This window comes from Agelaius phoeniceus, unplaced genomic scaffold (genome assembly GCF_051311805.1).
Source record: "Agelaius phoeniceus isolate bAgePho1 unplaced genomic scaffold, bAgePho1.hap1 Scaffold_303, whole genome shotgun sequence".
In the NCBI taxonomy this organism is placed as follows: Eukaryota; Metazoa; Chordata; class Aves; order Passeriformes; family Icteridae; genus Agelaius; species Agelaius phoeniceus.
Window position 1 is genome coordinate 22,172 of NW_027509932.1, and position 14,301 is coordinate 36,472.

At 40.8% G+C, this 14,301-nt stretch overlaps 3 long non-coding RNA genes across 4 annotated transcripts in view; all 3 read left to right on the forward strand.

Moving 5' to 3' along the window:
* The first annotated feature begins 2,557 nt into the window (after window positions 1–2,557).
* The window catches only part of LOC143693134 (uncharacterized), a 36,486-nt gene continuing 24,742 nt past the window's right edge, over window positions 2,558–14,301 (forward strand). The window contains exons 1-5 of one of the 2 annotated variants that reach the window (XR_013180636.1): window positions 2,558–2,654; window positions 2,733–2,774; window positions 2,855–2,961; window positions 3,045–3,125; window positions 3,203–3,517. This is a non-coding gene — a long non-coding RNA (uncharacterized LOC143693134). Of the gene's footprint in view, window positions 2,655–2,732; window positions 2,775–2,854; window positions 2,962–3,044; window positions 3,126–3,202; window positions 3,518–14,301 lie in introns of those variants that run through there. The other variant, XR_013180637.1, reaches the window with a different exon arrangement.
* On the forward strand, window positions 3,915–4,685 carry LOC143693136 (uncharacterized). Its single transcript, XR_013180639.1, has 4 exons — window positions 3,915–4,288; window positions 4,365–4,406; window positions 4,501–4,544; window positions 4,646–4,685. It is a non-coding gene; the product is annotated as an uncharacterized LOC143693136 (long non-coding RNA).
* On the forward strand, window positions 4,761–7,486 carry LOC143693132 (uncharacterized). Its single transcript, XR_013180633.1, has 3 exons — window positions 4,761–4,805; window positions 4,887–6,430; window positions 7,045–7,486. It is a non-coding gene; the product is annotated as an uncharacterized LOC143693132 (long non-coding RNA).

Genomic DNA, 14,301 nt, shown 5'->3' on the forward strand with positions numbered 1-14,301 from the left:
TAAAGCAACAGAGGCTTTGAAGATACTGTGAAGAAAACAGCCTGGAATACAGGGAGTATTTAAGATAATGATTTTGGGTTTTGTGTTTAGGGGTGGTAAAGTGCATTTGTATTTTCTGGTTTTGTTCTTATTTTGTTTTGTATTTTTTTTAGGAGGAGTGCAGCTTTCAGAGGCTCCAGGTTGTGACAATTGCAACGCTTTTTTCAGCAGATTCATCGTGTCACAAGAGGGATCTGCCCAGGGTCCAAGATGATGTTTGAGATTGAGGCTTCAGGTAAGTTGGGGATTGTGACTAGGAGAGGGAGGCTGAGCAGGTAGCAGAGGCATTCATACATCTTACAGCACACAAGGTCATCCACTGCACTCACAGGAATGCCATTTCACTTTGCCTTTCTCTAACCCAGGTGCCACTCACAATAACGGCCACAGTCTCGGAATCAGGATGAAGCCGGAGCCTGAAGGAGCCAGGCACACTCAGGAGAGGGCAAGTAGCTGACTCGCTGGGATTTGGCCCACATACCTCTGAACTCATACTTTGGTTTTGTTTTTCTTTATTGTAGCTGACCGAGAGGCTAACAGGCCATCACGGGGCCCTCCGAGGCAGACTCATTTCAGGCGCAACGTGGATCCACATCACTGATCATCCAAAAGATAAGTCAGGGCCACGGCCTGGAGTTGGGACAATGGGAGAGTAGTGGGTTGGGAGTTCCTGGGACAGATTTAAAAATTAGCAGAGGGAAAAGCAATCTCCTCCAAGGGGCCTCTTAGGACAGCTAAAGGGAGAGGCTCTACTTGTGACGGCAGCTTTCAGGCGGGCAGCGCAGAACAGTTCCGGTCCACGTCGTGTTGTCCGGTGTACCGTGTTACCTAGTGTGTCTTTGGGGTCCCTTTTGCCTTTTCCCCCTCGAGACCCTCACCACAAGCATGCTGTGTTGTGTTTGTCGTCCCCCTGTTTGTCACGTTCCGTGTCACGGGTGTCTGCACATGTTTGTGCCGGAGCTGCCCTGCCCTGCCCTGCTGCATAGCCTGCTGCAACAGGACAAGTCCCAGGGACTCGCAGTTTGTGGGGCGTTGCCAGACTGTAGATGATATTCCTAGCTAGACAGAAGGTGTTTGGAGCTGTGAAGTTATCCTGCAGCCCTTTGACTTTTGTCCTCACTTTCTTTCAGACGCAGAAGGATAAAATCCAGGGCAAAATCCATCCACCCATCCCGAGTGAGGAGGTTCCCCCGAGCAGGTCGGTCACCGTTTGGCTCTGCGGGGGGAGTGTAAAGTGTGACTCTGTTACAGCTCTGTTCTTTTTCTTTTTAGGAGGTAAAGCTGGATATCAGCAGTCAAGGTGAGCATTGAGTAGGGCACAGAAGCAGTTGTTATTGCTCCAGTCTCACTTTCTGGTGCAAATCTAAGCATCTGTTCCTGTTTTTTCATCAGCCTCAGACCGCGGCCCCAGGAGCCGGGCATTCTTAGGAGAATGGTGAGTGGCAGAATTGTTGGGTTTTGGCCGGTGTGCTGCAGAGATCGTGCATTAATATTTGCATTTCTTTCATGTAGCTGACTAAGAAACAACAGGGAGTTGTTGAACAACAGGGCCAGCAGGAACTTCCCAGATGTCGAGGCAGCCTTCTATTGCACCTGACACAGACCGGCATCCCCAGCAGTGCGAGAGATAAGTAGAGGGCTACAACCCACAGAGGGGATGAAAGCGGGGTGCAGGGTAGGGACCCACCGGGAGGGGTTTTTGAGTCCCCTTTGGAGATGGGGGTGTCCATGAAGCGGCCCCATAGGCCCCATAAAAGCAAAGCCTGACTTGGCATCACAGCGCTGAGGTGCGCAGGGCAGAGCAGTCCCGGTGTGTATAGTGTCACTTGTCTACTGTGTGTTATGTGTTGTTTGCATATGTCATGTCTTTTACCTTAACCCTATGCGGGGCCTGTCAGAAACCCTGGCATCATTGTTAGCATCTGTGATCTCTGCATTCCTCGGCCTGGCACCAATGCCATGGAACTTTGGCCTCAGGAGCTCAGACAGGCATCAGACTCTCTTGTCTCTTTAGAAGCATCCAATCAGGTGTCTTTTCAGGTCTTGTTCTGAGCTGTGTGGACAGCTCTGCCCCGCCAGGATCCATTATGGCGGAGTAGGACTGGAAAGAACGTGAGGGCAGGCAGAGGCTTCTGGCCGTAGGATTCTCGGGCATCCATCTTTGCAGTTCTTGGAATAAATCATTCAGTTAGCATCTTCTTCCTCCAGGTTTCTCTGAGCCTCATCAGCTCACCATCAGTCTCACCTCGGTCATCTCATTTGGTATCTTCTCGGTCCTTGCAGCCATTTTCCTTGCCAGGTGATTTCTGTCTGTGTTGTGTCCCCGTTGTCTGTCACGTCCTGTCCTGTGTCACGGGTGTCTGCACACACATTTGTGCCGGAGCTGCTCTGCCCTGCCGCATAGCCCGGCGCAATAGGAGAAGCCCTGGGGAGTTGAAATTTGTAATGTGGGGTGTAGTTGGACTCTAGATGCTATTCCTAGATTGACCTGAGGTGTTTGCAGCTTTTGAGTCATCCTGCAGGTTTTTGACATATGTTCTAACTCTCTTTCAGGTGCAGATGCATTGCATCCATGGCTGAGCCCCCATCCTGGGTGTGTGGGTTCCCCTGAGCAGGTCAGTCACCATTTGTGTGTGCAAGGGGAGTGTCAAGGGTGACCCTGTTTCAGCGCTGTTTTTTGTCTTTATTTTTAGGAAGTAAATCTGGATCCCAGCAGTCAAGTTCAGGAGAGCAAGGTGATCAGTAGCCTTTCTTGTTTCTGAGGTCTCAATTCCTGGGGCATGACTAAGTCTCCATTCTCGTTTTTGTGCCTTAGGGAATCCACTCGGAGCACGCCAGGCTCCCATCCCCAGCGGCCGATGGACCGGGTTTGCCGCTCTCGCCAGCCCTGTGTGCCGGGTCAGGAACCGCCGAGGAGCTGCGGTGAGTCGGGGAAGTAGGGAGGAGGAGCGAGGGTCCCCTCAGGTTTCAGCCATGCCAAATCACCTCATCTCCTCTCAACCCAGGCACCCCCTGTGACGACGGCCTCGGTCTCCGAGCGTGCCCGAAGCGTGCGGCCCGAGCAGCTGAGCGTTCTTAGGAGCACGGTGAGTAGCAGACTTGTGGGGTTTTGGCCGAGGGGCTGCCAAGATCGGGCACTGATGTTTGGTTTTCTTTAATACAGCTGTGTGAGAGACACCAGCCTGGTGCCAGCAGGACCTTCCCGGCTGACGAGGTGGCCTTTCTTCACACCTGAGACCGGCATCCCCAGCTGTGCGAGAGATAAGTAGAGGGCCACGACCCACAGAGGGGATGAAAGCAGGGGGCTGGTTTGGGAATCACTGGGAGGGGTTTTTCAGTCCACTTTGGAGATGGGGGCGTCCATGAAGTGGCCCCTTAAGCCCCATAAAAGCCAAGCCTGACTTTGGATCACAGTGCTGAGGTGAGCAGGGCAGAGCAGTCCCGGTGTGTATTGTGTCACTTGTCTTTTGTGTGTTATGTGTTGTTTGCATATGTCATGTCCTTTACCTTAGGCCTTTGAGGGGCCTGTCAGAAACCCTGGCATCATTGTTAGCATCTGTGATCTCTGCATTCCTCGGCCTGGCAGCCAGGCCATAGAACTTTGGACTCAGGAGCTCAGACAGGCATCAGACTCTCTTGTCTCTTTAGAAGCATCCGGTCAGGTGTCTTTTCAGGTCTTGTTCTGAGCTGTATGGGCAGCTCTGCCCCGCCAGGATCCATTATGGCGGAGTAGGACTTGAACGAATGTGAGGGCAGGTAGAGGCTTCTGACCTTGGGATTCTCGGGCATCCATCTTTGCAGTTCTTGGAATAAATCATTTGGTTAGCATCTTCTTCCTCCAGGTTTCTCTGAGCCTCATCCGCTCACCATCGGTCTCCCCTCGGTCATCCCCTTTTGCATTCTCTCAGTCCTCGCAGCCATTTTCCGTGCCAGGAGCTTTCTGTCCGTGTTGTGTCCCCGTTGTCTGTCACGTCCTGTCCTGTGTCACGGGTGTGTGCACACACATTTGTGCCGGAGCTGCTCTGCCCTGCCGCATAGCCTGGTGCAATAGGAGCAGTCCCGGGGACTTGGAGTTTGTAATGTGGGGTGTAGTTGGACTCTAGGTGGGATTTGTAGCTGGACACAGGATATCTGGAGCTCTTAAGTTATCCTGCAACAGTTTGACTTTTGTCCTAACTTTCTTTCAGACGCGAAGGATAAAATCCAGGGCAGAGCCCCCCATCCCAGGTGAGGGGATTGCCCCGAGCAGGTCAGTCACCATTTGTCTCTGCAGAGGAAGCATAAATGGTGGCTGTTACAGCATTGTTCTTTGTCTCTCTTTTTAGGAGGTCAAGGCCGAGAGCAGCAGTCAAGGCTGAGTGGGCAAGGTGAGCATTGAGTAGCATACAGAAGCAGTTGTTATTGCTGAGTTCTCAGTTTTGGTGCAGCTCTAAGCATCTCCTATTTTTTTTTTTATTTTAGGTGATCCACTTGCCATTTATCCTGGCCGAGCACGCCTATGCCAGGTGGGTGAGAGCTTAAGGTATCGGTGTGGCATCCTTGTCCGATTTGGGAGGTTGTGTTTTCACAGTATCTCAGCATGCTTATCTGCTTTGTTTCATTGCAGGTGCTGCCCTAGGCACGCCAAGGAACAGAGGAGGGCCGGTGAGTCGGCGTTTAGGCAGGCTGACCCATAGGTGAGCGTTACACAGCAGCATGCTAAGCGTGTCCCTTTTCTCTTTGCAGGTATCTTCCGGGCAGCCTCCAGAGCAAAATCAAGATTTGAGGTGAGCCGGGGCAGCGGCGCGGAGGAGTCCCGGGGATTACTGTTGTCGAGGGCAATAGTCAGGTTTTCTGTTTTGTCTTAGGTACCCAGAGGAGGCTCGTAGCCAAAGCTTGGAAACGGCAGCACCGAAGCACACACGGAGAGCATCTCCACGTCCATGTCCGACCGAGGATGGATTTCGTCCGCTCCTCTTCCAAAAGCTAAGTGTCGGGGCCAGTGGCTGGGAGAAGGGGAATAGCCTTTACTCTCGCAGGAGGCAATCAGATGTCAGCTTAGGGGGCAGGTCTGTAGGGGCATGGGCTCTCTGGAAGTAAAGGGAGAGGGTTTCCCCTCAGCCTTGCCAGAGCCTTTGCCGGGCAGGGCAGTTCCGACCCATCTCCACATTTTCGCGTACTTTGCATCGTCCGCCTCCCTCGACTCGACGTCGTCACGGATCTTTCCCCCGAGGAGCTCGCCTTCACGTCCGGAGCCACGGCCACGGTCACCCGGCAGTCGGCTTCCTTCTCTAGGCTCGCCGAGCCTCTCGAGCATCCTCTTAACTACTTCGGCACTAACTTCTTTTGACGAGTTCCATTTCATCATCACGTGCCATTGTCATAGGGCTTTCTTTCCTTTGGCATCATCAGCCTCTGGCTCATCTTGCGTTAGGAATCTCGGGTCCCTAAGGGGACAGTGCCAGGCAGTTGTCACTCGTCTCTGTGTTATGTCATCTGTGTCTGTGTTATGTCATCTGTGTCTATGTTATGTTGTCCGTGTTATGTTGTCCATGTCTGTGTTATGTAGTCTGTGTCCATTGTCTTACGTGTCACAGGCCTTTGTCACGTCTCGACGCTTTATCGGCACTATTCCGTGCCACATTGCCCCTCTTCTACTCGCGTTCCTTTCCGGGTATCCCTTATTCTGGCACCTGTACATTTTTACTCTTTGAGACTGGAGTGTCTCAAAGGGACAAGATGTTCTCATCCATCTTCCTTCTCACTACCGGCTTTGGTAGTGCCTTTTTCTCCATGCCATTCTCTTGGACTTCCTGAGGGAGCGTCTTACACCCTCCTCACGTGACTGCAGCAGTTCTATAGGTTCCATTTTCTCAAAGGGTACAGGGCTCAAGAATTAGTATCTTCCAGAGAGCTGTCTCAAGTCCTGGCTTATACTGTATGTACTTATATTGTTTGTACCTATGCTGGTTTATACTGTATGTACTTACATTGCGTTTACCTATGTTGGCTTACACTGTATGTACTTATACTGTATGTACTTACATTGTGTGTACCTATGCTGGCTTATATTGTATGGACTTACACTCCATGTACACTTGCACTGTATGCATCTGCTTTTATTGTGTGTACTCATGTTGTACCACTTATGGTCGGAGCTGCCCTGCCCGGGCACGTAGTCACAGTTAGGTAGAAGAGTTATAAAAACTTTACTGTTCATCTGTCTTTTATGGGGTTTTGGATAGAAAATTTATCGGTCAGAGCGGGGACAAGTCCTAGCTGTCAGCCACTCGTTGACCGCTTCCTGTTGTCTCACAGGTTCCCGAGGCTGCCGATTTCCCCAGAATCTACCATTTGACGTCGAGGAGCGGCAGCCAGAAGAAGCGTGGAAGCGCGTTCTTCAGCGTCTCAAGTAAGGGCTGCAGGGAACGTTTAAATGGGAGGAGTGCGTGAGCGTGTGTGAGAGCACGTGACTGTGTCTGTCTGCGTCTGCTCGTCTCTGCGTGTGTGAGCGCATGCTGACTGGATTTAACCTTGTGTGTGTGACTTTTGCTTGTCAGGTTTTTCAACTCATTTGTAAATTTAGAGTAAAAAATCCCCAGCCGGGTTTACCCCCCCCACCCCCCCCCCCCCCTCTGTTTTTTTTTCCTTTTTTTTTTTTCCCCCCGGCTGGGTTTTTTTTCCCCGGTCCTGGTCGGTCCGCGAGGCGACGTTCATCGCCAAAGTTTGGGCGCGGACCGTCCAGGGACTGGGGTTTTCGTCAGGCAGGAGGATTTTTTGGAGGCTCCTGGGAACCACGTTCCCGAGGAGCAAGGATTACTGGGGTGTAATTTAGCAGTTGTGGTGAGAGGGATGGTGAGTTTGTGTGTCATGTGAAGGGGGTGTTAATGGTAGATGAGTGCTGTTTTTTGTGTGCTTTTGTTGTTTTGGGTGTCCTGTAACAATAAATCCACATGTAACGAAAATAGAAAAAGGTTATCATCTTGTGTTAATATGTGTGTTGTGTTGTATTGCTCTGTATTGCAGGCTGAGCACAGGGTGAACTCTCTCCTCCTTGCTGTGACACCTGGGCTGGCAGGGATGACACAGTGACCTTGGCCGGCCGATGCTGCCTTTGCCATCACCTGGCACTGACGTGTTTGATGAAAATCCTTTTGCTGGGATTTTTCTCCTGAGAAGCCTCAGAACAGAAATGGAACCAATAACAATCTGCTGGCTGTGGAGTGTGGGCTGGAGATGGTTTAGCAACAGGGGCATCTTGGATTGGTCTCCTGTGCATTGTTTCTACTTGATGACCAATCATGGTCCAGCGGTGTCGGGGCTGTGAGCAGTCCCAGGTTTTTATTATTATTCCTTTCCAGCTTTCTGATGTCTCCTTGCTCTTTTAGTGTAGTTCTAATATCTCATTTTCTTTTAATATAATAGAGATCATACAATAATATTTCAGCCTTCTGAAAGGGGGAGTCAAGATTCTCGTCTCCTCCCTTGTCCTGGAGGACCCTCAAACACCACCACAATCAGCGGCCGAGCGGGTTCGTGCGAGCCTCTCAGTAACCCTCGGCCGGTCCCGAGTCGGCAGCCCCGGCACGGCCGAGAGCGGGGAGACACTCTCTGTGCCCTGAGGGTACTGAGGGCACCTGGGCTGGGGGGAGACACTCTCTGTGCCCCGAGGGTGCTGAGGGCACCTGGGCTGGGGGGAGACACTCTCTGTGCCCCGAGGGTACTGAGGGCACCTGGGCTGGTCGCCTTTGCAGCAGCAGAGACACCAGAGACAGCGGTAGAAGATAAAGCGCCGACTCTTAGCAGGGGTTATTCCAAGGTTTTATTAGGAGTCCCAAAGGAGCTCCTGCCGAGAGCCCTGGGAGATGGAAACCAAAAGTAGATAACATCCTACCAACCATTAAGTGACCCTAAGGGATGGATGCTGGGGGATGGACGTACAGGACAGCGTATGGGGCAAGGCTTGGGGGGCTGACTCCCAGCCTCTGGCTAATCACTCGACGACTTGGACTGAAACTTCTGGATGGAGGGGATGGGATCTGAGTGATTGACAGAGAGCCAGGGTGGGGGTTTGGGGATGATCTCATCCTGGGAGAGGGATAACACAGGTAAAAGGAGGGGGGTACAGTTTGGGATAAACCATTTGGGAAAAATATGGGGATACAAAACAAAATTAGTTCAAAGTATTACAAAGTATAAAAATGCACTACAGCAGGTTTGGGCAGCACCAAATAAAATGTAATAAAATGCTTTAAAAATAGAAAAATTAAAAATAAAAATAAATAAAATAACAAAATTAATTAAAAACAAATTAAAAAACCCAAACAAACTGTAAAGTGCTGTAAAGTGCCGTACAATTTCCATAAAATGTAGTGCCGTAATGCAAGACCCTCAAACACCACCACAATCACCACCTTAAATTGGTCTGGGAAGCACCAAAAAAATAAAATAAAAAGCTTTAAAAATAGAAAAATATAAAAATTAAATAAAAAACAAAATTAAAAAAATAAATGCTTTAAAAATAGAAAAATTAGAAATAAAAAATAAAAATAAAATTAAAAAATAAAATGCTTTAAAAAGAGAAAAATTAAAAATAAAAATTAAATTAAAAATAAAATTTAAAAAATGCTTTAAAAATAGAAAAATTAAAAATAACAACTAAATAAAAATAAAATTAAATAAATAAATGCTTTAAAAATAGAAAAATTAAAAATAAAAATTTAATACAAAACAAAATTAAAAAAAATAAATGCTTTAAAAATAGAAAAATTAAATATAAAAATTAAATAAAAAATAATAAAATTAAAAGGTTTAAAAATAGAAAAATTAAAAATAGAAATAAAAAATAAAAGTAAAAAATAAAAAAAAGGTTTCAAAATATAAAATTAAAAATAAAAATTAAATAAAAAATAAAATTAAACAATAAAAAAGCTTTGAAAATAGAAAAATTAAAAATAAAAATAAAAAAGAAATAAAATTAAAAAAATAAGTCCTTTAAAAATAAAAAAATTAAGAATAAAAATAAATAAAAAATAAAATTTAAAAATCAAAAACTTTAAAAATAGAAAATTTAAAAAGTAAAAATTAAATAAAAAACAAAATTAAAAAATAACTGCTTTAAAAATAGAAAAATAAATATAACATAAAATAAAAAACAAAATTAAAAACTAAATGCTTTAAAAATACAAAAATTAAAAATAGAAAAATAAATAAAAAACAAAATTAAGAAAATAAATGCTTTAAAAATAGAAAACTTAAACAAAAAAAAGCTTTAAAAATAGAAAAATTAAAAATAAAAACAAAAAAAATATTTAAAAAGCTTTAAAAATAGAAAAGTTAAAAATTAATAAAAAAAATTAAAAATCAAATAAATGCTTTTAAAATAGAAATATTAAAAATAAACATTCAATAAAAAACAAAATTAAAAAATATAATAAATGCTTTAAAAATAAAAAAATTAAATATAAAAATTAAATAAAAATTAATAAAATAAAAAGCTTTTAAAATAGAAAAGTTAAAAATAAAAACGAATTTAAAAAATTTTAAAAAAGCTTTGAAAATAGAAAAATTAAAAATTAAATTAAAAAAATTAAAAATCAAATAAATGCTTTTAAAATAGAAAAATTAAAAATAAGCATTCAAAACAAAGCAAAATTAAAAAATATAATAAATGCTTTAAAAATAAAAAAATTAAATATAAATATTAAATAAAAAATAATAAAATAAAAATCTTTAAAAATAGAAAAATTAAAAATAAAAAAAAAAAAAATTAAAAAAATAAAAAGCCTTAAAAATAGAAAAATAAAAATTAAAAAAAAAACAAAATTAAAAAAATAAAAAGCTTGAAAAAAGAAAAATTAAATTTAAAAATTAAATTTAAAAAAATTTTAAAAATCATATAAAAAGCTTTAAAAATAGGAAAATTAAAAATAAAAACAAATAAAAAAATTTCAAAAAAGAAAAAGCTTTAAAAATAGAAAAATTAAAAAAAAAATTAATTAAAAACACATGAAAAACAAAAAAAAAAACTTTAAAGTGCTGTAAAGTGCCGTAAAATTTCCATAAAACTGTCGTAAAACTGCCGTAAAAGGTGCCGTAAAGCGCGACTGCCGTAAAAGGTGCCGTAAAACGCGACTGTCGTAAAACTGTCGTAAAAGGTGCCGTAAAGCGCGACTGTCGTAAAAGGTGCCGTAAAGCGCGACTGTCGTAAAACTGTCGTAAAAGGTGCCGTAAAGCGTGACTGTCGTAAAAGGTGCCGTAAAGCGCGACTGTCGTAAAAGGTGCCGTAAAGCGCGACTGTCGTAAAACTGTCGTAAAAGGTGCCGTAAAGCGCGACTGTCGTAAAAGGTGCCGTAAAGCGCGACTGTCGTAAAACTGTCGTAAAAGGTGCCGTAAAGCGCGACTGTCGTAAAAGGTGTCGTAAAGCGCGACTGTCGTAAAAGGTGCCGTAAAGCGCGACTGTCGCAAAACTGTCGTAAAAGGTGTCGTAAAGCGCGACTGTCGTAAAAGGTGCCGTAAAGCGCGACTGTCGTAAAACTGTCGTAAAAGGTGCCGTAAAGCGCGACTGCCGTAAAAGGTGCCGTAAAGCGCGACTGTCGCAAAAGGAGCCGTAAAGCGCGACTGTCGTAAAAGGTGCCGTAAAGCGCGGCTGTCGTAAAACCGCACCTTTTACGACAGTCGCGCTTTACGACACTACCTTTTATGGAACTTTTACGGCACTTTACAGCACTTTACGGATTTTAGTTTGGTTTTTAATTATTTTTAATTAATTTTTTTTAAATTTAATTTTTATTTAATATTTTTTTAACTTTCCTATTTTTAAAGCTTTTTTTTACCTTTTTTTTAGTTTTAATTTTTATATTTTAAAGCATTTATTTTATTTTTTAATTTTCTTTTTTTTAATTTTTAGTTTTAATTTTTATATTTTTAAAGCATTTTTTAGATTTTTTTATTTTTATTTGTATCTTAATTTTTAGTTTTGAGGTTTTTATTTTTAAAGCTTTTTTTAGATTATTTTTTATTTAATTTTTATTTTTGATTTATCTATTTTTAAAGGTTTTTGTTTTATTTTTTAATTTTTTTTAATTTAATTTTTGTTTTATTTTTTAAAGCATTTTTTTTTAATTTTATTTTTTATTTTTTAATTTTCATTTTTTATTTATAAACTATTTATTTTATTTTTTTAATATTATTTTTTATTTCATATTTATTTTGCTTTATCTATTTTTAAAGCATTTTTTTTGTTTTAGTTTTTATTTAATTTTTAATTTTTGATTTTTTTATTTTTAAAGCATTTTTTTATTTTTTACTTTTTATTTAATTTTTATTTTTGATTTTTCAATTTTTAAAGCTTTGTATTTTATTTTTTAATTTTATTTTTTATTTAATTTTTTGTTTCAATTTTTTTTAAGCATTTATTTTATTTTTAATTTTATTTTTTATTTCATTTTTTATTTTTTGCTTTTTCTATTTTTAAAGCTTTTTTTATTTTTTATTTAATTTTCTATTTTTGATCTTTCTATTTTTAAAGCTTTTTTTATTTTTTATTTAATTTTTTGTTTTAATTTTTCTATTTTTAAAGCTTTTTTTATTTTTTAACTTTATTTTTTTTTCATTTTTAGTTTTAATTTTTTATTTTTAAACAATTTTTTAAATTTTTTAATTTTATATTTTATTTCATTTGTATTTTTGCTTTTTCTATTTTTAAAGCATTTATTTTATTTTTTTAATTTTATTTTTTATTTAATTTTTAGTTTTGAGTTTTTTATTTTTAAAGAATTTATTATTTTTTATTTTTTATTTAATTTTTATTTTTGGTCTTTCTATTTTTAAAGCTTTTTTGTATTTCTTTTTAATTTTTAGTTTTAATTTTTTTTTAAACATTTATTTTTTTTTTAATTTTATTTTTTATTTCATTTTTAGTTTTAATTTTTTATTTTTAAACTATTTATTTTATCTTTTTAATTTTATATTTTATTTCCTTTTTATTTTTTGCTTTTTCTATTTTTAAAGCATTTATTTTATTTTTTAAATTTTCTTTTTTATTTAATTTTTAGTTTTGATTTTTTTATTTTTAAAGCATTTTTTTATTTTTTATTTTTTATTTAATTTTTATTTTTGATCTTTCTATTTTTAAAGCTTTTTTTATTTTCTATTTAATTTTTAGTTTTAATTTTTTTATTTTTAAACATTTATTTTATTTTAATTTTACTTTTTATTTATTTTTAGTTTTGTTTTTTCTATTTTTAAAGCATTTCTTTTATTTTTTAATTTTATTTTTTATTTAATTTTTTAGTTTTGATTTTTTTTTATTTTTAAAGCATTTCTTTTATTTTTTTAATTTAATTTTTATTTCATTTTTAGTTTTAATTTTTCTATTTTTAAAGCATTTCTTTTATTTTTTTATATTTTTTTTAATTTTTAGTTTTAATTTTTCTGTTTTTAAAGTTTTTTATTTTTTTAATTTTCTATTTTTTTATTTTCCCATTTTTAAAGCAGTTATTTTATTTTATTTTATTTTATTTTATTTTTTATTTAATTTTTATTTTTAATTTTTCTTTTTATAAAGCTTTTTATTTTATTTTATTTGGTGCTGTCCAGACCACCTCAAGCTGGTGATTGTGGTGGTGTTTGAGGGTCTTGCAGTTACCCCGATTAATAGGTAGAGATGGTGTTTGGAGGCCACAGTGTTACAGGTAGGGGTTCAACAGTTTTTTAGGGTCTTTCAGGTGATTTTTCAGGGATTTTTAGGGATATTTTAGGGTTTTTTTTGCAGGAGTTTTTTAGGAATTCTCTGGAAATGTTTAGGATACCTTTAGGGCTTTTTCAGGGCTTTTAAAATAATTTTTAGGGTGTTTTAATGACTGGCTTACCGGGGCGCCCCAGCCACCCAAGCCACCCTGTGCCGGTGCCGCGGCGCTCCAGCCCAGCCTCCCGTCAGCGCCGCCCGTGGTCGCTTCCCCTCTCCTGCCACAGCCGCTGCATGGCGGGCCGAGCTGCGCCTTCCCCACCGCACCCTCCCGCTTCAGAGCTGCTGGATGGCGTGGCTCCGCCGCCTCCTGCAACCACGGACGGCCCAGCGTTCCCTTCCACGGCCGCAGCCGCAGCCCCGTTCCCGTTCCCCCAGCTCTGCCGCCTCCCACACCCCCCGGCCTGCCCGCCGCCATGATGACTGCCTGCGCTGCCATGGTGACGGAACCCATGCATGCGCAGTTGCTACAACCCCAGCACCAGTGATATCACTCCATGCCACCTCATCGAACCACAGCGCTGCTTCCGGGATCAGCCGCACGCATGCGCAGTTCTATCTCCACGGCCCCGCCGCTACCCCCCCACTGCGTTCGCCGCAGCTTTGGTACAGCCCGGTCCCGGTTCCGTGCTGCTGCGTGCCGCTGTCCGGCCACAGCCGGCATCCCTGTGCCCTGTCACACCACTTCTGCCGCCACTGTGTCTATACACGGCACCAAAGCAGGGGAAAACTGCAGCACCTTGCATGTATCCTTCCGCGTCTCTCCTTCTGCTGGGCACCGAGAGATCCCTCTGCAGCGCGTAACCCTGAGCAACCGATACCTGGTGTGCCTCCGCGTTTTCGCCTTACACACTCCTAGCACCCAGTGGGACTACTTTGTGTCACGATTCGTCTGCACAGCCACATCCATGCACACAAACCGGGCGACGAGGAGGAGGAGGAGGAGGTTGGAATATGACAGCTGCTTTAATAAATACAGGACAGACAGAGAATTATTTTGCCCCTGCAAATGCCAACCCTTTGATCCCAACACAAAAGAATTTCAAAAAAGAACTGTTCCCAAATAGCTCCAGAGTCCCCTCAGTGTTTGGGACAGATTTCTCGACCCAAAATTAGACAGTAAACCCTGAAAATTTGCCAGCATTAATGCCAAAATTAGAAAACTCACAAAAATCTTTTGATAATTTTCACCTAACAGACTGGTTTGAAAAACACCAATCACTTGCTTTTAAAATTTTTGAAAGTTTAATAGTAATAAAATGGTTATAAAAATAGTAATACAATTAGAGTAATAATAATTTGGACAATTTGAATTAGGATGATATGAGACAACAAAAACAAAGAGTTACGGACGTCCGGGTACCTTTTTCTGGGCAGCACAGGCCCGAAAAAGGACCCCCGTTAACAAAGGATTAACCCTTAAAAGCAATAGCCTGTTGCAGAGTCATACACTTCATACATGGTGCATAAATTCCATTCAAACACAGGATTCTGTCTGGTCATCATCCACTTCTTCCTTCTAATCCTAACGGTGC